We start from the raw sequence: 25,032 nt of genomic DNA, 5'->3' as shown, positions 1-25,032 counted from the left end.
CGCCAAGGAAATTCTTGGGTTTAGTCATCCTTACTACATGGGCTGAGTCAGCAAGCTCTGATTTAACCACAGCTGCTTTCAAATGGTAAGCTAAGAAGACCAGTCAGTTGAGTGAGGAGGCTTGGCTGAAATGCTTTGACAGCCAGAGCTCCGAAATCAGACGGATAAACTGTAGGAATTGCAAGTTGGGTACTGCTCAATAACTTCGAAACCTCCTGGGTGGGCCTCAATTACTTTTTAGTATGTTGGTACTATAGAGCAGTCCAGAACTAGAAAAGACAACAGTTTGAGTGCCTTAAGAGACCAGTATGGTACAATGGCATGATCTGTTGGGCTATAATTTAAATCCTGTCTGCCAGTAATCACCTCCATGACCATAGCGCAATTGTTCCCTTTCTCTGAGTCTTAGCATTCTCATCCTTAAAATTGAGGTCTGGATAAGATGACCTCTAAGGACTCTTCCTACTCTGATGATCTATGAGACAATCTAGGACAGATGGCCAGCCATTCTTTTCCCAATTTACCAGGGAAAGACACTATATAACCTGTTTTGGGAATCTGGCCCAGAATTTTATCCATCTGTGGTAAAATGTCTTCCCTGGGTCTAGCCATAATTTGTTTTCTCTTGTTTGGGCCTCTGTAGACATAGAAAATCCCCAGAGAATCTTCTTTTCTAAATCTCCTTTGTCAACTCCAAGAGCCTTCAGGTCTGAGTTCTGTTAAGCCCTCTGCAAGTAGGGGAGACAATTGTTTAAATTAAAATGACCACATTTTCCTTGTTATCAGATAGTTTTCCACTGTTTTGGTTGTTATCAATGACATGTGAACCTAGAGAGACTAAGGCTGGGATAAACTATCTCCTGGACAGTTACTTATTCCAGATCAGACACCTCACAAAAGTTATCTTAGACCACAAAGAGTACTGGACACATGGGACAGGACAGCCTGTGTAACATGACCCTTTCATTCAATCTTCACAACAATAAATTATTCATGTTTTACAGATTAGGAAACTGAGGTACATAGAGGTTAATTAACTTGCTCAAGGTTAAACAGTTAGTAAATAGGAGAGCTGATATTGTAACCCAGGACTGCTAATTTAGAAATCTGCTCTTAGTGAGGCCAACTTCATGGGAGAACTGAGATGGTACTGATGATTCTGGCTCCTGTAAGGACTGCGTGCCCCACCTGCCTCACATGTCTGCATCACCTTGTCAGGTATAGGTGTCTGCGCTGGTGTCCATGGCATACCATACCCTTTCTACAGAGAAAAAAAGCTTCCTTATGCAGAGCTGTCAAGTGTTAACTTTATGACACTGGAAATGGGTCGTATTTTCCTCTTGAAAGGGTATCATAAGGAAAGAACATGTAAAATGGGTTTCTCCAAACTAAAAAAAAAAGTGTTGGAAAATGGCCACATTCCTTTGTGCTGGCGAATCCATTAGATCTGTCAACTGTCAGAATTTGGGGAGAACTTACAGCTTGTCTAGTCATGTTATAGATAAAGAAACTGAAGCTAAGAAAGTAGAATTAGATACATGTGGACTGAGGGTTAGAGGGTTCTTAAAGAGTTGGTAATGGGACAGAAATTACAGAGTTGGCCTAATTTATAATTCCCCTTTGAGCTAAACCTACAAGAGGATCAGAAGGAGGAATTCACACACGCCAGAGCCACTTTTTCCAGTTGGCTGTCCCAGACCCTTGCATAACAGGAGTAACATAAGTGCGGGCTTCAAATGAAGTGAGATACACAGCAACTGCCACATTCAGATGACCAAGGTCCATGGTTAAATGGTAATGTCCCTATAACCTTTCTTAATACCAGACCTGCTTACAAAATGGATCTCACACTAACAATCACAAATGACTGGATAATACCACTTCTCTTGAAAAGAAACAGATCAAAAGCTTTGGACCGATGACTGTGATCCAAAGAGACTTCTAAAAGCATACTATAATGAGAGCTGAATGGAACCATCTTACTTTTCAATTTAGAATATGCAGACATTATCAAAATATTTTCAAGCTAAAAGGATTGTAAAGTATTATTTTAAAATAAATTTTATGGTAGTATAATTTTTCACTGATCCTAACACAAGACACAATATGGAAAAAACATAAAGAAGGACCTAAAGCTTTGTATGTGGTTAAAGCCGCCCAGGAATTGGCCCTAGAGAATAGTATCTTAATGGCTGTTTTCAAAGAAATAGTAGATTCTCTTCCATTCCCCAGTTTCAGCCCACAATGTATTTTCCAGTCTCTTCCTCCTAAACTAAAAACAACAACAACAAAAACAAAAACATCAGAGTTTAAAAATAAAAGGTACAGAATTAGAGATCTTGCCTGATTTGCCTGCTACTGAGCAGACAGATACAGTTAAGCCTTATTAAATGCCATGTCTCCTAGGAGCAAATATAGCTAGACTTGAACATATTAGTAAAAAACCCATATTGTATTTTAGGTTCTATGGTCTCTTACTGCCTACTAACTTTCCGACATGGTAAAGTCGACCACACACCATCTTATAAATAACCAAATGAACTCCCCTTCATTTTATAGGGTGGCTAAAGCCTGATTATCTTTCACAATCAGCCAATCTCTTAATTCATCCCAGTTGCAGCTGGGCTCCAGGAACGTGGAGAAAGTTTAGTTTAGGAGGATGGGAGAGGGACCGGGGCAGGTATGTATATGTACGTGGCACACACAATCACTACTAAAGATTTTTTTATAGGTAGTCACTACTTTTAAGCTAGAAAAAAAACCCTGCCTTTATAGTGTTAGAGGATGACATTTCATTGCAAAAATAAATGATTTGGTCATTACCATTTCATGGTTGTTGGCAACCAACCTCCTCTGCTTTCTAACAATTTCCATTTTAGGCACTGACAGGCCCTTCAAAGTGATTCAGCCAAATATCCACCCAAAGTTGCGTATTTGGCAGTTTCATACTGAGAAATCTGGGGCGTCTGGGCAAAAATGTCAGAAAGGGCTCTCTCCTTCTTTGTCAATTGCGAAACAAACAGCTCACCATAAACAGTCACTAGGGGCTCCCTGGGCAGTCATGCCGAAGGAAAGGGAAGGAACGGAAGTTGTTGGCAGGTGCTGCTTCCTTGGCTCCAGTTCTTGCTCTCACTCTCCGTTGCTGCTTGCACTTTTTCTGAAGGCCAGATCTGCCTCAATCGTTAACCCTAACCAAGGTGAGGCACAGCAATTCAGCAAACAGGCATTCTCCACTAATGGAAAGCAATGAATAGAGATAAAATTCACTGGGACATGATTCTCTGAGGCTGTAGAATCTAGGAATACTTTGGAAGCTCACCTTATTGAACTGGCTGAACCTATAAGCAGGCTGTCAACATGTATCTTCATTGGGCGACTTGTCTAGGTTGGTCTCTGGAACCCACCTGGGTCTCTAGGCCCCAAAGCAACCATAAGGCCTAGAGCACTTTGTTCAGTGGGAAGCAAAAGGTAGAGAAACTTCCAGGTTGCCTCTTGCCAGACCAGCTACTCTAAAAGTCTGATAACCCAAAGTCGTTTCACACACGTTTCCCTCAGCCTTAAAGGCTCTCCCTTTGGTTCTTTAAGCAAATGACCCCTCTTCTCTTCATTCAGAATTTATTCTAAATGTCAGGCTACCTGGGCAAGGCCATCCTGACTCCTCATCCCAGGTTCCACCTGTATTTTCTCTTTCACAGAACTTATTATTCTTTTGCTCCAAGCACTCATTATTATTTGTAAGTATATATTTATTTGCGTGTTTGCTTATTACTCATTTCTCCTGTGATACAATAAACTCCATGAAGGCAGAACCGCTTTTGTTCAACACTGTGCTCCCAATGCCTACTGGAGTGCCGGGCACATACTAAATGTTCAATAAATATTTGTTGAGTAAATGAATAAAATAGTGGTTCTGCTTACTATTCCATTCTGTGAAAAATTTAAAAGTAAGCTTATGGGGGAGAACAGAACCTACACAAATAAATAAGTTTAACCATTGGGAATTTTCGCTGTCTTAAAAAAATTCTTTAAATAAGTAAGCAATACTTCCTCTGTATGCTGGTTAGTAGCTATGAATAAGAGCTGAAGCAGAAACCAAAATTCTATAAAATCAACAACTAAAGCATTATAAATGAATCATATTTCTTCTACCTCAGCTGATATTTGTAAAATAAAAGAGTCCATTCACAGAAAAACCTCTATATCCCATCATTGCCTACTGGCAAAACTCTTTCAAGATCTGTCTTCTAATAACAGTAAATTGAGCTTATTTTACATCTGTTAAAAAAGATAAAAATAGGCTTATTGTCTCCATGCATAGGTCTCTCCCTAAAAGCTTTTAGTAGCGTTAACTGTTGCAACTTGTCTATCTGGGGAAGAGAGCTAGCTTTCAGCCATCTCCTTTCCCTGTCCGCTTCCTACTTCTTATTTGGTTCATGATGCCCGGGATCTGGGCACCAGGGCCCAACAGAATTGGCTGACTACCACACCCATGTATAAAATCTCACTCGGGGAGACATCATTATACTTAATAATAATATTTGAGTCTACCTTCTCTTCCCTTTGGGAGCTATTTTAAAGTAGTTATTTAGATTCTCTGTCTGAAAACAATAGCCGACCAGCTCAAAGCTACAAATAAAATCAAGTTGCTATTATGTCTGAAAATTGCTCTTCATTCAGTTTGCCAGTCTTTCTTCTAGGAGTCTCTCAAAAGGCTGTCTGCTCTATTAAATGATGGCCACAGCCATTCAGCTGCTGAATACTCCAGCTTAGTTCTTCTTTATTTAAAATTAAGGAGTGAAGAGAGATGAGTTACTAGATCTCCAACATTTGAAAATGGTTCTCAAAGGGTTACCTTGCTTTCCGTTCCCTTTCTTCTTGTCACTAACTGTGACAACATTGGTATTTGGTTTAAAAAGGTATGGAAGAGTCTATGGCCAAGCTACCCTGAACAAGCCTGATCCTGTCTGATCTCAGAAGCTAAGCAGGGTCAGGCCTGGTTAGTATTTGGATGGGAGACCACCTAGGAAGGCCAGGTGCTGTAGGCATAAAAAAAATAAGGGATTATAAGCTGACAAGGTACTTGCAATCTGTGAGGTCAACCAAGGGTTGCCTCGCCAATAAAATAAAATAAATAAAAAAAGGCATGGAAGGTCTGCTTTATGATTACACTTTTGGATGGTGACTAACCCATTTATTTCTGTTATGATATATCAGTCCTTAACATCACTGAGAAAGGTTTTCCCTCATCTTTATTTTAAAATATTAATCATCTCAACTATGAAAACCTTATCAAAAAAAGTCTATCAAAATTTTAAATGATTTTTCAGCTTGTGAGATATATATATATATATATATATATATATATATATATATATGTGTGTGTGTGTATATATATATACACACACACATATATCTTGAGTGAGCTAAGTGTTCCTAATATATATATATATTTATATATACATAAATATATATATTTATATATACATATAGAGATATATAGCTATAGCTATCACTGAAATAGTGTTTATAATAGTGGTGCTCCCGTAGAATTGAACCCTAGGCAGCCATAAGAAGGATAAGATGGATCTACATGTATTGTCACAAAAATATCTCTATGATGTCCTAAATGAAAAAAGCAAAGTCCCCACAGTAGGATCCCATATGTCTGTAGAGTCTGTTAGTTCCTCCTTCCAGTGATTTCACAAAATTCTTGCTTTTCGTCCCCTATCATTGGTTCAGCCTCCTAACTGGCTCCCTGATCCCAGAGTTTATCTTTCTAGGAAATCTTTCTCACTGACCGGAATGAACATTCTAGAATATCACTTTTGTCAGATGTCTTTACTGCCAGAGAGAGAGTCCCAAGTAACCAATCCGTTGCAATTACAGAGGCAGGATGCTGGAGTGTTTCTGTGCTTTAGAATTAAGGGAGACCTGGATTTGAGGGTGGGTTCCACTACTGACGAGCTGTTTGACTTAGGGCAAATCATTTAACCTGTCTGAGCCTCAGTTTCCTCATCTGAAAAAATGTTCACAGGTGGTTGTGAGGATGAAATGAGAAAACCCTGTAAAGAACTCAGCATGGTGCCTGATACATAGTAAGCACTCAATAACTGGTAGCTCTTACTGATATTGTTATTATTATCATTAAACCAGTAATTGGTTTATTTTAAGTTCTTTGAGAAATGCTTTGTAACTTCATAACGCCTTTTGGAAGAAGGTTTGCACATTTTCTTTATGCTTACTGGACATTTAGTACCCACTGTGTATTGTAAGGCTACATTTTATTTGTCTATTTTCCCTGATATGCACTCCAAAGCCTGTCCCTCTTTCATACTCCAAAATCTGGAGGACATGTCTAAGTCCCTTGGATCTAAGGCCTTCAGGAGTTTCTCTGTAGACTTTGATCATATGACATCCCTTCTATGCCTTCATCTTCCCCAACTATTTTGCTCTGACCTTTCCTGCCTGGCCTTGTAGGGCAGCTTCCCAATGCCCTTGGCCCTTCCTTGGATTCATTAAGACTTTCTTTCTCGCTGCCTGCTTCGTGTGTCTCTTCTTTAGGATCAAGTGACTATTTTACTCTTCTAATTTTTTAAAACAAAAAGGGCTGTTTAGCTAGTGCTATGGAATGAAAGGGCATGCCAGTTCTGTTTTTTTCTTGTAGAATCCTATTTTTATGCCATTATTATGAAAGGGCAATAATGTTTTTTTGTTCCATTTTGATTTCTGCCTCCTTCATTTGTGGAGACCCAGAGTGGAGTAATGAAAGGGAAGGTTCCTGTCTTAGCTCTGTCTGGTGACAAATTCACTGTGTGGCCTTGGGCACATCTAAGAGACTCCTGTGCCTATCTCTTCATCAGCAAAATGAAACTGTTGGATCATAGTTCATAGTGTGTCTTTCAGCTCTGATGTTTGGTTCTTCTATGGCGTGGATGGTATACTGAAGGCAGACACTATGGCTAAAGTTCTTTCATCATTATACCCATCCCAGTGCCTGGGCTGGGCTGGTTCAAGTTAAAATTAGCTCTTTTGTGGGACAGTTTTGTATACTTCTAAGAGCCCATCTTTTGAATTTCTTCTAATGTATATTAAATGTCAAAAGAATCATTTTTTCCTTTCTCTGGGGATTACCTCAGCACCAAGCTCCAAGCCTCACTTATGCTGAGAAGAACTGTACATGCTGAGCTCTGGTCAGAGTTGATGGCAAAGAACATTTCTTTCATCATCACCTTCATTCCCAGTGATTGCCATCCTCACACATTTACATTCCTTGATGTTTTTCAGGCAAATGCTGAATGGTTGATAATTTGCACAGATGATTATAACATGCCCTTGTGGACTTTGCCTCCAAGTCTTTTTATTGAGAGTTTTTATATTAAACACACACTAAGTCTCAAACTTGATTTTAACTGATCCCACATGAAGGCATGATTTTAAACTCATAACACATGAGAAACATCTGTTCTGCTTATTTGAATTCAGGCAGTACCATTATTATTATTATAGAAGCTAACTGTTGAGTATCAATATTTGTCTCTTTCAGTTCCATTGAATTTTCTGGAGTGCAATTCTCATTTGTGGATTTTTAAAACATACATCCTGGAGTCTATAAAACAGTGGAACAATTTCTATTTTCCTTTTCATTTTCCCCAACGTTTGCTGCAGAACTTGGGTCAGGCCTTAGCTATCTCTTGTACACGTGATTGAGACATGGAAGTCCCTGTCGAATGCAGCTAGAGTCAGTGTTTAAAAGTCCACATATCAGGTACAAAGCCATCAAGGCTACCTCATGAAGGCCACTCCAGACCTTTGTTTAAAACATCCAGATTTTCGGTCTCCAGTAGGCACTTGACTGATCCAGTAATTTGCCTGTAAACTAGAACAGACTGAGCTGACTTATAACTCTCTGGAGTCTCTAGATGGGTCATGAAGAAGGATTTCTTTGGGCCATAGGTTCTCATCGTTGATGCCAGGACACACTGATATCTGAAAATCAGTTATTTGTTTCCAATAATCAAATACCAAATCTTGTATATAATTTACTTAAAAATAAATTCAAGCAGATTCAAGGATTTCTCTATAAATAATTACTCCCACCAATATTCCCATATGCTTTCATGAGTGGGATAGAATGGGGTGGAGTTATAGTCAGTGCTCTGGGAATTAAAGAAAACTCTGGGTGTGCCCAAGGGCGTGTGAACACTGGGGCCACTCACGCCAACTTCCTATCCCTGGCAGCATATGGGTGTTTTAACAAGGGCTTCAAGAGGTTATTCCTCTGCCTATGGGGTCTGTCACACTGGGGATTTAAGAGTGGACAAGATGGGGCAGTCAGCACATACCAAGAAGGCAGTATGTTTGCTCCAAGTAAGCAGATTGACTTAAAGTTGGGCTAAATACGTGATAAATAATGGAAAAACTTGAGTTGGAATCTTAAGTACTAGTGCAATTTTGGCTAAGTTACTCAATTTCTCTGAGCCTCAGACTAATCACCTTTAAAATGGGGATATTACTCTTACCTACTTCAGATAGTGGTGAGGATTAAATGGGATGGTACAAATAAATCACCCAGCATGTATCTTGAGTGAGCTAAGTGTTCCTAAACACATAGCAGCTGCTGCTACTTGGTGTATATCTGAGGCTGAATCCTTTTCTCTATTACAGTGACTAGCACATAGTAAGAACTCAAAAAATGCTGGCTTGACACAAAAGGCCATGTATTGCATGAGTCCACTTATGTGAAATATCCAGACTAGGTAAATCCATAGAAACAGAAAGCAGATTGGTTGTTTCCAGAAGCTGGATAGCGGAAGGAATGGGGAATAACTGCTTAATAGGTATGGGGTATCATTTGGGAGTGATTAAAATATTTTAGAACTAGACAGAGATGATGATGATTGCATAACATCATGAATATACTAAATGTCACTGAATTGTACATTTTTAAATGGTTAAAATTATAAGTTTTATGTTTGTATCTTACCACAATAAAAAATCTGCCAGCTTGGATTTAGCACTTTCTTCACTTTTGTGTGTCTCTAAGTCATAGACAGCTCTAAGACAGTCCCCATGGACTGATAATCATATACCTGCTTCTACCCCATGACAGACTGGTTGGTAAGGCTATGAGGTGTTTATGCTCTAGGCAGATCTCCCACAAAATGGCTGGGCCCTCACCTTTATCTCATTCAAGTTGGTGGCACGTTTGCTTTGTTGACCTTGCCCCTCACCTGAGCCCATGCAGGAGGTGTAAGAACAGCAGAAAAGATGCCAGGAAGAACCAGAGGATTAGGCTAAAGCCCAGCAGAAATAGTGATGTACAACTCAAAGTCAATTGCTTCTCAGGCAGGCCACTCAAAGCTGATCAGCCATGGTGGAAGCCATTGACAACTCTGCTCTTAGAAAACATCACTGTCCACACTATTGCAAAGAGCCTAAGGAGGCTCATGTGATTATTAAGCCCCTGATGCACCCTCCTTGAGCAATCACCCAACATTCCAAATGCCAAAATTCTTGAGCTACAACTAGGAATGTCCCTGGAGTGAATTACTTTTGGGGGGATTGAGCAACAGGCTCCAATCCGGGGTCTACAGGGTGACTGGAGCATTTGCGATTTGTTACCCAATAAAAATCTTTGCTAAGGTCCAAGACTGAAATAACTCAGCTAGGCTCTGGGCTCAGCAGGGACCATTCATTAGCTAACACTTCTCATCTGTGATAGTTACAGACAGGTTTTTTCATGCCCCCTGAAATGGGCTTCAACATTGCAGCTGGCAGACAGCTGTGGCCTCACAGTGTTTACATTACCCAGACTAATATAGTCTATGCAGGAGACACAGAATGAATCTGATTTAGCTTTTGGAAAATGGGATTTTGAAAAGTTCCGCGGTTTTCTTACTCCTCCCTTCCTGAGCTGCAGAAAGACTGAGGTGGAATGAAACAAGCACAGTTAGAAAAAGGAAATTCCTGTTTCTTAGACAGTCACTTTTCTTTGTTTGGGACTTCTTTGTTTGACACCTCCAGGTGGTGGGAGCTGGGTTGAGACCAAGGATTAAGACGGCCAAATGTCTGTTCATCACTCTGGAGCCTAGTCTTACTGGTCAGCACAAGCTCTCTGGAGACTCAGCACAGCTGGCACATATACAGCTGGGCAAAGCCCCCTCGGCAGTGGCCTAGTCCTTTTCACCTCTAGATGTGAAAAGAAAAGAACAGAAGGGCTAAGGTCTCCATAGACAGCTGGGTCCATGACCAATTGCCCAAAAAGTGGAAGCAGAGGGCTGGTTAATACTAGTGGGGCCTGTAGGCCTACCACACTGCCTCAAGGGGAACCTACCCCAGTTTGACAGACAGCCATTTTGTTTTAATTACCTCAGGTCAATGTTAAATAAGGTTCCCAAGTCCTGTACATTCTTCTTTCAAAATGCATCTGACGTCCTCCCTTCTTCTCCATCACCGTTGCTGCTGCTTGAGGTCAGGGCCATATTTCCTCATATCTTTACTAGGGCAACATCTTTCTAATCTCCTCTCCCTGCCCTTTCCAGATGGCTCTTCCAAAGATCTAACCTTATATCCCATCATATCCTGTCCCATATCATCCCATCAATAAATGTTTCCTGAGTGCTGACCATAGGTCAAGCCCTTTTTTAGGCATTAGGGATATACACAGCAACCAGATACAGGCTCTTCCCACAAGAAAATCAGTTTAAGGGGAAGAAGTACAAGGACACAGACAATTACAGGAAAGTGTGAAAAGTGCTATGATAGGACTCAGAGGATTGTGGGAGACCAAAAGAGAGAACCTAACCCAGAGTTTAAAGGAGGTTAAAGAGATGTGGTTTTCACCTGGCCATTCACCTCCTCAAAACCCTACATTACCTCCACAATATGTCTCCAACTTTCTTTTTCAACCAAATATCCCATGACTCCCTTAAAAGAAATCTCTATTCCAGAAAGATTGGTCCCCTGTTATTCAACATATATAAACTCTCCTACTTCCTTAATTTTGCTCTTGCCCTTTGCTCTTGCCCTTAGCTATGATTTGTCTTATTTTGGGGATGTATGGCTTTTGTTGGATAGGCATCATGTCTTCTCCCTCCCCTTTCATGTCTTCCTCCAGCATGAGCACAGTGCTTGGTACACAGTGTCTGTTGACTGATGGCCTACTAAATACATTTTCTTTTCACTGTGGTACAAATCTGATTTCCACAAGCAGGATAGATGGGGTTTCTTCTATTAGACAGAGTTATCAGAAAAATCTGTGAATACACATGAAGGGGTTTAGAAAACTGTTGATAGGTTTCGGTCACACCGTCCCCAGCTATGTCCTAACCTGGAAAGAAGTTGTTGTCGATAATCAAGTGAAGATTAGCAGTTTCAAGAGCTCCAGTAGGCGTATAGTGGATATATTTTCCATTCTGATTTAAACATTTAGCCTGATTTGTTTTTGGCTTTATTTATTTTTTGTTTTGGTCCTGGGCCTATTGGTCAGGGCTAATTTGTACAGCTGCTTTTTCGTTTGGTTTCTTCCAAGAAAGCAAGAGGAAATAAGGTTGCCAGCAAATTTGCAGTTACCAAGGTTTTCCTAAGATGGATATTATTTTTCTCTTCTAATACTGCCAAATACAGTATAAAGAGAAGCATGTGATTATTCCACAGATTTAGTTGTACCAGAGGTCAAATCCTGTACTCTGTCCACATCCTGATTTGAGAGACATATAATGCAGATTTCCCTATCCACTATTTAGCCAACCATATTTCTAAAATTCACCCTGACTTTGAGCTCGGATTCTCACACTTGACTCCTCCTGGATTTCAGCAGAAAAGGGCCAAAAGGGCTGTCTTGGGTAGATCAGGGAAAGGGAGGCAATGAAGAAGCCAGGGCAGGAGAAAGAGCACCAGAGTGAGATTTAAGAGCATCAGATTATAGTCTGTGCTCTGTCACAGACTAAATGTATGACTTGGGCCAGTCATTTCCTCTTTCTGAGCATCTCCATGGGGAGGATTGGAGTGTATGTGTTCTAAGGCCCTTTTTGGTCAAATATTATTGGACCCTGTGACTTTGTGTTCAATGTTTCTGTAAAGATTAATCAAGGAAATGCTTAATGTTTGTGGGTATTAATGAGGCTTTCCTTCCCTGGAGGCACTTGTTAAGTTGGTGCTTGGTTCTTCTGAAGCCTGAGAAGAATGGCCTGGAAGACAGTGTCCATGTCCTTACTAAAGGAACACAAGTCTAGCCTGAAAAGGTGGTACTGAGTCCTGCTTAGGTCTGAAGGCTACTTGTTTAACACTTTTTTTTAGATATTATTCATGTATCATAATTCACCCATTCAGAATATATAATTCAGTGTTTTTTTAGCATATTCACAGAGTTATGCAATTATAACCATGACTGAGTTTAGAACATTTTCATTAACCCCCTAAAAATCTCTGTATCCTTTAGCCGTTACTTCCTCATCCCCCAAATCCCCATCCCACCCAGTCTTAGGCAACTACTAATTTCTGTTTCTATGGAATTGCCTGTTCTGGACATTTCAGATAAGTGAATTATATGATGTAGTCTTTTGTAACTGGCTTCTTTCACTTAGCATAATGTTTTTAAGGGACATCTATGTTGTAGCATGGATCAGTACTTCATTCCTTTTTATAGTTGAATAATATTCCATCGTATAGTTATACCACATTTGTTTATCCATTTATCAACTGACGGACATTTGAGTGGTTTCCATCTTTTTTCTATTATGAATAATGTTGTTGAACATTCATGTACAAGATTTTGTGTTGATTTGTTTTTAATTCTCTTGGTTATATACTTAGGAGTAGAACTTCTGGGTCGTATGGTTACTCTGTAGGACTTTCAGACTATTTTGTGAAGTGGCTGCACCATTTTACAGACCCACCAACAGTGTATGAGGGCTCCAGTTTCTGGAAGCTACTTTTTAATCTTGTTTCATTAGTAGACAATATTTTTCAGGGTTGAGAGCTTTGAGAAGCCATCTCCTTGGGATAGTTTGACCATGTAATATTAAGTTTTCAAGGGGATAATTTTTATAAGCAAGTCACCTCCATTTTTTTATATGGTGGTTGGATCCTGGGAGGAGTTGACTTGGGGGAAGCCACCATTGGCCTTTAAAAGCTACAGAAATTCAGTGGAAAGACATCCAGGATATCTAATAGATGACTTGTAATAAGATGACATGGATTTGTTCTGGGCTCATGTCAACCCTTTTAAAGCTACTTTCTGCCAGAACTAGATCATTTCTGACATAGAGGGAGTTGAGGGGGTTTTGGTATATCTGCCCACTCAGTCTCACTCTTGCCCAGTTGTGCCTGGGAATTGGCGTAGGAACAAAAGAAGTTAAAAAGGAACCTAGTGCTTTAGGTAAGGTGAACATATGTACTGCTTTGCCCAGCATGGTCCCAGTTTACATGTGCTATTCCAGTGTTATTATTAATATCACTGCCTTTACCCTCAAAAGCATCCCCGTTTGGATCATAAACTGTATGGTCACCTCTGCTTTAGGCCTTAAACATGTAATGTGCAGCATCAAACTCAGAACCATAAAGGCTACAAAATTTCACATCTTGATAAGCTTACATCTCACTGGGATAAAGAAAAGATCTCTCAAATTTGCTGAAGTTGGCTCCAAAATGACAGAGTGAGCCAGAAGTGTACACAATGGAAACCAAATGCTGATGAGATTCAAACTGTAAGAAAGTGCATTTTTTTTTATGGGGGGGTGGTGGTGGATGGAGTGTGAGGATGGAAATTTATGCAGGGATGGCTTCCATGGATGAGATGAAGCTTAAAGAAAATCTTGAAGGTAGTATATGATTTGGGTGCTTCAAGTTCCCTGACAGACCAAGGTCCTGAATATCCTTCATCCTTGTTCTAATTAAAAGATACCGTGTTCCCCTGTGCTTGGGCAGACAATTCACATGACCTCCCAGCTCATTTGGCAGCACTTGGGAGAAATCTGGCCTTGCAATCAGACTAAATGATGTGTTACCCTACACTTAATCTCCACCATCCATCAAAATCCAGGGGCCTTGGCCTCAGCCCCTCGACAAGAGGCCTATAGTACCTGGGTAGGATTTCATCCAGGGAATGAATGCAAAGCCCCTAATTCTCCATCCATCTCAGCCCTCTGTAAACAGTCAAAGACTGTAGCCAACAGCAAAAGAACTGCCAACCCAAATGAAAGCAGTGAGTCAGCAAAATAAAGACAGATGGCAATGGATTAACTGTAGCATAGACAGCAAGAAGCAGACCTTCCTTAGTTCTGACCAGATTGCTTCCCCTCACTTTCAAGTGGCCTGGTGCTCACACAGAGCCCCTCGTGAGCTACGCTGGGGGTGGGAAAGAATATTTGCTGCACATAGGGTTATGTGTAGCTATAGAAGTTTAGGGAACACTGCTTCAATCCATTGTCTCTGTGTGGTCCAGACATGGGGAGGGGGACAGAGAGGGCAGGACAGGTAGCAAGACATGAATAAGTCTTTCCCCCAAGCTGCTCCACCTTCCTTGTCACAAGGCAATTTTCTTAGATGGTCTTATTTTCAAGTATTCTGCTCTGTTGCCCCTTTACCATACTTATTGGAACACGTATTCCAGTTTGTGGAAACGCCATTACCATAACTTGCCCTGTTATTGTCCATCAGTTTAGTCGAGCTCAAAGTTTGGAAATGGTAATAGGTTTAAACTATAAACTATGCCCCCAAAATAATTTTTGTGATTGTATGTGAATTTATTTTATCCATGTCTATGATGAGGAATTCCTCGTACTGTGCTTCCTAGAACATAGAAGATGTTCAATAAATATTTGTCAAATGAAAGAAAAAATGGATGAATGAAGGTCCTTACACAAAATGTGACCTGAAGACCACAAACAAGATAGAGCCCCCACTTAAGTGAAATCTTTTGTGTAAATGTCTTTATTTATTCAATCAAGGATCTCCTAGCATCCCTCAGGTACCCAACACTTTGCGCCCACCCAATACCTTGACTACATCAACATTTTATTAAGACTTTCTTTAAAAGACCATCTTTATAAACTGATCTATGTCTTCATATTGGCTTCCTATGTTCCTAAAATCTTTGATATTTGGGGTTTCTTGGAAGAACTTTCAACAAATAACCACTGCTTTTTGTTTATGATGAATAGTCCTTAGAGAAGTGGAAAATTTTAAAGAATAATTCTAGATGATTCTTGGATATGGACAGGAATGGAGATAGGAATAAACACTTGACCTAGCTGTGTAGGAAAGGAACAAACATTAGAGCATGGTGGAGTTGGGGGCAGAGAAATAGTTCCCACTCCAGTTTACCACTTCCCACAACCACCCAGTCTGCCAAGAATCAGAATTGGGGCTTCTCTAATCTGACTTATCTTAAGGTTACCCTAACATTATTTTAAAAAATAATTCATTGAAGTGAAATTCACATAAAATTAACCATTTTAAACTAAACAATTCAGTACATTCACATGTTGTACAACTATCACTTCTATATAGTTACAAAATATTCTCCTCACTCCAAAGTGAAACCCATTAAGCAGATTCTCCCTATTTCCTCTCCCCATCCAGCCTCTGGCAACCACCAATCTGCATCATGTCTCTATGGATTTACTTATTCTGAATATTTCATATAAATGGGAGCACATAATATGTGACTTTTGTGCCTGGCTTCTTTCATTAAGCATGCAACATGTTTTCAAGGTTCATCCAGGTTGTAGCATGTGTCAATGCTTCGTTTCTTTTTATTGTTAAATAACATTCCATTGTGTGGATATACCATACTTTTTAAATTCATTCATCCATTGATGAACATTGGGCTGTTTTTACCTTTTGGCTAGTGTGAATAGTGCTGCTTTGAACATTTATATGCATGTACTAGTTTGAATTCTTGTTTTTAATACTTTTGGGTATATACCTAGGAGTGGAATTGTGGAGTCATATGGTAATTCTATATTTACCTTTTTGAGGAGCCACTAAACTGTTTTCCTATCCTATTGTTTTAATACCTTCAAGGATGGGTAAACACCAGTATTCTTGAAGCTGACTGAGGTAGCCTTGAGTTTTTGTCCCAGGCCTCTGGGGTCTGTCTCAGGGTTCTGGAGCATTGGCACTAGTGTTGACACATCTAACCCTCTTTCCTTCCATTCTTCCTTCTCCCCTTTATTCCTGCCTTCGTTTATATAACATATTAATTGAGTGCCTACCATATTTTAAGTAGTGTGCTAGATATTGGGAGTACAGAGATGACCAAGATGCATTTCCTGTCTTGACGTCACTGTAAATGCCGAGGAGATGGTATATGTTCAAGTCAAGGTGCCAGATATAGTAGTCAGGAGAGTTCTAAATGTGAACATGGTGTCCTACCTAGACACCAGACTATAAACTCTTCAAGGGCAGTAACTATGTCCTGTTCTTTGCCGTATCCCTAGAGCCTAGCACAGTGCCTGGGACACATTTGCTGTTAGCAAAGCAACCCCAGAAAGGTCTGAAATAGGCTGCCTGGCAACATCACCCCAGCCCCCTGGGGCCCACATCATTCCCTATGGGCCATCTCTCTTCCCTTAGTTCTGTCTTAGGTAGGTGGCACGCAGTGGGCATACTTTGGGTCCTGCTTCCTCTGATCTCCCTTCAATTTCAGAATGAGTTCTCTTTCAAAAGCGTTTTTACATTTTTAGTTTCATGATCCCTTCTTCAAAGAGGAACCCAGATTATGCAAGGAACTGATGCCATCTTTTCCAGGGAGTAAATTCACAGCAAGCAGGAAAATCCTTGGTCACCAGTTTGATTTTTGTCTCTAGAAGTAGTCTTCTATCAGACCGTAGCTTAGGGTGGAGGTGGGGGTTGAAAAGTGGGCCAGAGCCTGCTCATGGTGTTCCATAATTTTGGTATGCTTCTCTTTCAGCTCGGTCTGTGTTCTGCTTTCCTTGGACCTGATTGCTAACCACAGAAGTTTCCAGAAGAAAACCTAGGGCAGCAATGCATAGATGTTGCCAATTTCATAAACTACTACTTCCGTTCATATTCTTGAAACACCTCCTAGACACAAGTAATAAAAAATTACAAGGTCAATGGTGAATAAAAGGAGATAATTGAGGGGAAAGATGAAGATAAAGGGAGAGGTGTTTCAGATTAGATTGGAAACAAGAGAAATGAAAGTGTGGGATGAGTTTCCCCCACCCTCACTGCAGAGAGGGAAAGGGCCCTGTGCAGGAAAGCTGCTTTTAATTGGAAAAGCCTTGGGACAGTCTCTAAACCCTTTAACTCCAGTTAGTATTAGCTCCTTTATGGCTAAGTCTTGGCCTTGTCTCCTTTGCAGTTGAATCTTCTAGATCCATGCCAGAGTGCAGGGCTGAAAGAGGAGTAGGGAAGGATTCCTCCCCAAGGGATAAATATTGGAATTACACATTGGAAGGGTTTTGATTCCTTTAAAAATTAAGAAAAGAAATTCTATCAAGAGTAATTGTATTTTCCTTTTTTTAAGACCCCAAACCTTAAGTGACACACTGGTGGGAGCCCCTTCATTAGATATGTCTTCCAGCTTATGGATTGCTGCCTCTAATAGAATTTCTATTTGAATTCATACTGGGGATGTTAAGTACTATGTCAGGTACTTTGGAGGTACACAGTCCCTGCCCTCAAGGAATTTACAGTCTACTAGAGGGGAGAGAGAAGTAGACAGCTACTTATAATATAAAATGATGAGTGCTGGAAGTTTCTGGGGGAGGACAGAGGATGAGCATTTAAATCATGCTGGAGGGTCAGGAAAGGATTCCTGAAAGACATGATGCATAAACTGAAGAATGAGTAGGAGTTAACCAAGTGAAAGGAAAGGAGGAAAAGATATTCCAGACAGATGGGCTTTGCAGGAATAAGGCTTGTGAACTGAGATTAAAGCAAAAATGCATAAAGTTCCTAATCACAAAAAATGGAAAGGTGATCCACATAAGCAAAAGTTTGATAATCAGAAACACCATTAAAATGGGTAAAGTTAGCAAGTTTGCTAAAAACAAACAAACAAACAAACAAACAAACAAAAACTAGTGGTTACTAGAGGGTAGGGGAGAGGGAAGAGTGGGAAGGTAGAAGAGGGGAAAAAATTAAATCATTTCTTCAATTAAAAAACTACTCAAAAATAAAGAGATAGAGATGGAGACGGAAAAAGAGAGGAGAGAATTACGTTTAGAATATACTAAAAACTATAGGAAAATACTAAATATTCTTGGTAATTGTGTAAGTCCTGGTATAGGTATAAAGTTATAAATAGCTAGTATTTTACATTAATACTTGTACCAATAATTTTGAAACCTAGATAAAATGGACAGTTTCCTAAGGGAAGAAATTACCAAAATTAGCTTGAAAGAAGGTGAAAATCTGACTACACCAAAAACTGGAGAAGAAATTGAAATAGAACCAAAGATGCATACACCTCAGCCCTCTTAACACACACAAAGGTTTTAACAGTAAATTGTACAAAATCTTTAAGGGACAGATAATCCCCTTTTCGAACAAACTGCTTCAGAGCATTGAAAAAGATGAGAAGCTTCCAACTTATTTTCTAAAACTATCATTATACCAATACTAAATTGTATGAAAACCAAAAAAAAAAAAAAAAAAAAAACCAAAAAACAAAAAACCTATACAAAAGCCCTAAATAAATTATTAACAAATCCAATCCTGTAATTTTGGAAAGAGGAATATAACAAACAAGTAGGGTTTAATTCCTGAAAAGCAAGGCAGTTCACAATTAAAAACTATATCAATATAATTCCTTATATTTGCATATTAAAAGAGAAAATCCATATGATCATTTCAATAGATGCAGCAAAAATATTTGACAAACTCAGCACCTATTTGCTCTTAGAAAGTTCCAAGAAAACTAGGAATAAAAGGAAACTTTAATTTGATAAAGATTATCTTCCAGAAATCTACAGAAAATTCCATACTTAAAGAGATGGCACGCACATAGCAAAGATTAAAAACACAGTCTCCAAAGCTAGATTGTGGAGGTTTGAATCTCTGTTCAGCCACTTGCCTGCTTATGACCTGGGGCAAGTTACTTAGCTTCTCTGCTTCAGTTTCCTCATCTGTAAAATGAAAATAATAATAATATCTATTTTATAACGTTGTAGGAGGATTAAGTAATTTGCAAGCTCTTCATAATTGTGCTTGGCACATAGAAGCACTATATAAGTGTTAATATTTGAAACATTAGATGTTTTCTCTCAAAATCAGGACCAAAACAGGAATGCCTAGTACTACTGTTATTTTACTATCCAAAATTTTACTGAGGGTCCAAGTCAATGTAATAGAAGAAGAAAAATAATTAATAGAATAATAAAAAAAGGAACAAATTGTTAATATATGCAGATAATATAATAATCTAATGGGGAATGAAGTCAGCTTCTGTTCAGAGAGGAAGTAAAAGAAAAAAATTTTGGAGAAATGGGTGAAGGGGGTCAAAAGGTTTAAAAAAAGAAAGTTATATCCTCTAGGACATTTGAGTATCACTATTTTCTTCTAGATATTTCTACTTGGATGTCTCACAATCATCTCAAATTGAACATTACATCCATTATTTTTCTTCCATGGCTACTTCTCCTTTTGACTTCCATTTTTCTGTCAGTGGCACCACCACTTTCTAAGTCTGCAGTCCCCAACCTTTTTGGCACCAGGGACCGGTGCTCGTATGAGAATCTAATGCCTAATGATCTGAGGTGGAGCTGAGGCAGTGATGCTAGCACTGGGGAGCAGCTGAAAATACATGATGAAGCTACACTACCTTGCCCGCCAGTCATCTCCTGCTGTGTGGCCCAGTTCCTAACAGGCCACAGACCAGTACTTGTCTGTGGACTAGGGGTTGGGGACCCCTGTTCTAAGTCATCTAGACTCAAAACTTCGGATTCTTCCTTCTTTCATTTCTCATATCCAATTACATACTTTATCCAGCTAATTTCCAACCCCTACCCCCCAATACTTTCAAATGTTTTATATTCTTACTCTCATATCTCGTCCAGGACCATATCAATTCAGGCCAATCTTACTCTAAGACCATTATCCTCAAGTCATTCTCCTGCTGCAAAGTCTCTGTGGCTTCTCACTTCTTATCACATCCAATCTAAACTCCTCTGCTTGGTAGTAAAGGCTTTTCACCAATTACCTGTACCCAACCTAACAAAGTTTATTTTTTCCTGCTACCCTCTGCTTTAGTAAGACCAGTAATCTCAGCATCTTCACACATCTCCTTTTCTTTTTAATTCAGTGTCTTTATTTAACTGAGTTTAATTGACTTCCCTGTCTCTCTCCCTAAGTGTCTCCCAATCTTCCCCTATTCTTTCATAATCAGCTTAAATATTACCTTAATGATACCATTTGTTGAACACTCAACTATGTGCCAGGTACTATGCTCATATAATCTTCTCAGCGACCTTATGTGATAAGTATTTATTAATTTTCACTCCATTTTATGGATTGAGTATAGTTATTTGCTCAAGATTCACATTGCTAGTAATGGTGGATCTGAAACGATGTTTACTGCCAAACCCCAGTGCTCATGCTCCTAACCACCTCTCTGTTCTGACTCTTTGGGATTCTTCCCCTGGCTACATCAATGCCCCTTGACCTCTTTTCATTGTTTTGGCTGCTATGCATTAATGTTTAGTGTGGACAAGTTTAGCTCCCAACAAAACTGTAAGCTCCTAGAGGTCCGGGACCACATCTCACACTTCTCTGTGTCCCCATAGAGGCGGGCTCACAATAGGCATTTGATTAATTTGTAAAGGCTGACCAATTATGGTTAAAAATATGAGAATTTGGTTTGAGCATCCAGTCTTCCTTGTTCAAAAGCCTGGGATTTAGCTCCAGGAAGGGAAGGGAGGAGTAGAATTACTAAGTTTTTCAAGATCACCCTACCCCTACCCCATCCTGTCACCTCTGATGATTAGGCTTCTCTTTGCCAACTTAGGTCAATGTTATATGATGAATCTTCCCTTTGTATAAGGATTAGACCAGGCCAGGTTTTGTTAGCATGTGAAAGTAGAGCCAAATCTGTCAATTATAATTGTGTAAAATCTGACTCCTGGGCATCTCCTAGAAGTGATCCAGGGAAAAACTAATAATTGTCCTACCTACTTCACAGGATCATGGTGAGAATCAAGTGAGATAATGGATATGAGCACATTTTGAAAAGTCACAATGAAAAGCAGCTTTTTTCTTGTGCCTGGAAAAGAGCAATCAGAGCTCTTTGATGATCTCAAGGCCTTGGCCAGGTGAAGAATAGGGTTCCTTCTGAAATTCTTGGACTCACCATTTCCAAAAGATTGCAGGACTTGTTTTCTGGAAATTTCTGAAAAAATTCACTTTATCATGAGACTTCTTCAGCTACATGGGAATTTATCCTTGACTTCTTTTCCCCTTTTTCTAATTATACTTACTCAGCTAGTCCACAATACCCTGGAGGCTTCTGAAAGATTAAGCTAATTTTTCTCTACAAGGAAAGAACACTCTGAGATTACTGTCTTCTGTGGATGATCTATAAATGCTAATAGTCACTGAATGTTACTAAATAAATAAGGAGCACCTTTCTGCTTCCCCTATAAGGACCAAATTCCCCTAGAATTCAAGTGTTGGAAGACTGAAGAGAATTTAGTAGTCTAGGTTGGAATAAAGTTAGAGGTAAAATAAGAGATTTTTGTAAGAGAGAAAGTTTGGGTTCAAAAGGTTCTGATTCTGAAAGCAAAGGACATTGGGGGGAGCCAGGGGAGAGTGAGCTCAACTTGGACAGAGAAGAGGAGAAAGTGCCGACTGTGCAGGGATGTTGGCCAAAGGGCCCTGGATCAAGAATAGACTGGGCTTGCAGACGTAGCCAAAGGTATTCTGACCAGGGAATTGAGCAAGATTTATCACCTAAGTTGGCCTAGACTGGACAGATCTTGGCCTTGAGTCTGTTTTATGTGTTGGGCATGAATTCATACCTTTTTATGTTTGGAACCTTCAGATAGACAGTGAGCCATTGCTCTCAATGAAATGGGGACAAAAGGAGGTTGCTTCTGATGTCAGAAGTGGGGACAGAACCTGAAAATCAAGGCTATGGAGAGTATCCCTAGGCCTCTGAAGGTAGCCATGTAGGCAGAAAATAGCCACCCCTGCCCCTGGCTCCTGGGCCAGTGGCTATCCTGTCTGTATTTGAACAGTGTGTACCTTGGCAGCTGTCCAGGAAGCTCATCTTTGTGCCCCATGCCACTGACTGCTAGGCTACCAGATTCCATGTTTCATATCCATTTCTCCACTTTGGGTTCTAGAACACTGCCCTGAAGAGCTGCTTCATTGAGCTGTGGGAACCTCGTGTGTGTGTGTGTGTGTGTGTGTGTGTGTGTGTGTGTGTGCATGTGTGCGCACACGTGCACATGCGCTTGTTTGGGGTGGGGGGTTCTGAGGGCCCCAGCCTCAGCCTCTACAACTGCAGGCTTCAGAAGTTTCTGGTGCTTATGAACTTTGCTAAACTGTGACTGTTGGATGGAAAGAGTTGAGATGAGGCCCCTGCTGGTTCTGTCCCACATTCCCCGTTATGATAGGCAGTGAAGCAAATCATTTGGGCAATTGCCTGACCTTAATGGGAAAAAGCTCCTCTCTTGCCTGAAAGGAACATCCAAGTATGTGCTTACTGTTTAGTTTTCCTGGAAAAATAATTTCTCTGGCAGGCAAAAGAGGGTGACTTTGCCTTCAGAAAAGGAATGTGTCGTATCCATAACTCCCACAGCCCCCTCTATGCATTTGCACGGCTGAAAAGCTTGCATTCAGTGGAAGAGCAACCGACCATTTGCTAGGAAAAGTTTTTAGTGTTTATTCAACGAAAACTATGTTGCATAAAGAAAAATAGAGATACATTATTGGGCAGCTCTTTGGGGGTAACTCAGCAATCCACTGAAATCCAGAGATTTTTGAAAGAGAATGCAAAATATAAAACAGGTCTGACTGCTCAGTGTTATGATTTTAAGAGAACTTTGCCTTCTCGGAATTCTGCCCTTTAGAAATTCATACCTTTGTATTGAAAAACCTTTAGAGTCTTCCGGAGTCAAGTGTGGAAGAGTAAAATATGCCTGAGGGGGATCTCACTTTAAACCAAATCAGGTGATAAAAGCTCTCCCTTTAGTGAAGATGAAGATCCTTGGGATGGAACAGAAGGATTTCTGGGATCGGCAGGAATAGGAAGTCTAGATGATAAGAGGCAAGAAAGAAATGAAAGGGGAAATTAGTACCAAGACCAGGCTAATTTAGGGTATCCTAAATGTAAGGAGCCTCATAGACCATTGACACCAGTGCCTTTAAAAAACTTTTTAAAAACATTGGAACCCTTTGTTCAAACCAGAACACCATTATGCATAAAATGGATACAAGTGGGGCTGCTCTGCTTAAAGTGGGAGTGAGAGCCCCAGAGCTCTCTGTCTACTGAGCCTCTCTTTCTAGTGCTGAGGCTAAGAGAAAAGCGATGCAGCACCACATTCAGCTGGATAGTGAGAACTGTTGCTCAACATGAATTTTGGGAGTCGGCTTATTAAATACAATTATTATTAAAAATTAAATTATGTAAACTTACAATTAAGTTACAGTAAAGATAAAGCTAATGAAAACTCAATACTCATCACTTCCTCATGATTTTACTACACTTTACTATTATCCATGCTCTTGACTACATCTATTATATCTGTGTGGTAGAAATACTGACCAATGGTGTTCTGCTGCACATAAATTACATTTTGTTCAGTGATGTCATGTTGGGAGCTTGAAATTGGCCACAGTGAGGGTATTTACACCATGGAGATCATCAAACACTATAAATCAGCACTGTTCCCCACCACCAAGCAAGAGAGCCAATTGTTAAACATTTCCTGGCACACCACTGACTATGCTGTAAGTCCTCACTTCTCTGGAAGCTAGACTTCCAGTAGCCTCAAATATGAGGGATGCAGCTTAGAACTCACGAGAAGAGGAAATGTAACTGAGTGACCATTACCACAAAACACATACACTTTACTCTGTGGAAGAGATAAGCCACTTTAAGGCCCCAGCCTAGGCAAATGTGTGTTCAATAATGTGGCAGATGAGAAGCAACATGGTGACAACATCATGAGTTCACAGCTGACATTGGAAGGTCCCAGCATCACAAACTCGAGCCTTATATGTACTCCAAACCACCTAGCTTATTCCTAAGACCCTCAAAGACGTCACTGCATTACAGCTCAGCGCAGTTCAGGAAGTTGTAACATTGATCCTTATGACTTCCCCTCCCCCAAATGGGTTAAATTACATGCAAAATAAGGTCCATAAGAAGGCTCCAGGTCTGTGGTGTTTGCCAGTGTCAATGGCACCTGGCACAGTGCTTGGTGTATAGAATACTCTTAATAATTATTTACTGAAAGAATGAAATCAGTTTTCATAAGCAAAATCCTGCCTATTTCACCACTATTTCCAGAAAAGGTAATTCAGGATGTGTTGGTTTCAGAAAGCAACGAGTATGAAGACATTTTGAAAAGCTATCTATCCAAAACTGAGTTCCAAAAGTATTGATACCTGAAAGGGTAAGTGTTCATTATTGGATAAATCACTGGTGCGAGATCTCCAATGCCCAAATGGTGTCTGATAAACAGGAAATTATTTCATTAAGGCGGTAAGCACATAGTCAGTGGCACAGGTCCTCCCCTTACTACCCCGACTGCAAACATCTCTGCTGTTCCTCTTCTCCCTCTTCTGCGCAGCTCCCTTTACTTTCCAGTCTCTTATTCCCCCTCCCTTCTGTCCCCTTGTTCCTTTATCCTTCTCATTCCCTCAGCCTGCCAGTCATCATCTAAACACCCACCATGCAAAGTCCCCCCTGAGGCCCCACAGCCTGGAGAGTGCTCCCCGACCCATACCCAAATAGTGTCTTTAGTAGCTAAGTTCCTTTGTCTATAGTCTTTACAAAGGGACTCATCTAAAGCCAAACACTTCCCTTTCATATTTCTCGATTTATATGTGTGTGTGTGC

The 25,032-nt window shown here is 40.1% G+C and overlaps 1 protein-coding gene and 1 pseudogene across 1 annotated transcript in view; one reads left to right on the top strand and one right to left on the bottom strand.

Annotated features, from left to right (window-relative positions):
• Positions 1-25,032, bottom strand: part of PLAC1 (placenta enriched 1) — a 183,066-nt gene that overhangs the window by 44,749 nt on the left and 113,285 nt on the right. The gene's annotated exons all lie outside the window — the stretch shown is intronic.
• Positions 4,927-5,045, top strand: LOC120613295 (uncharacterized; annotated as a pseudogene).

This window comes from Pteropus medius, unplaced genomic scaffold (assembly GCF_902729225.1).
Source record: "Pteropus medius unplaced genomic scaffold, Ma_sr-lr_union100, whole genome shotgun sequence".
Lineage (NCBI taxonomy): Eukaryota > Metazoa > Chordata > Mammalia > Chiroptera > Pteropodidae > Pteropus > Pteropus medius.
The sequence above is the reverse complement of the archived record's forward strand: the minus strand, read 5'-3'. Positions and strand labels throughout refer to the sequence as shown.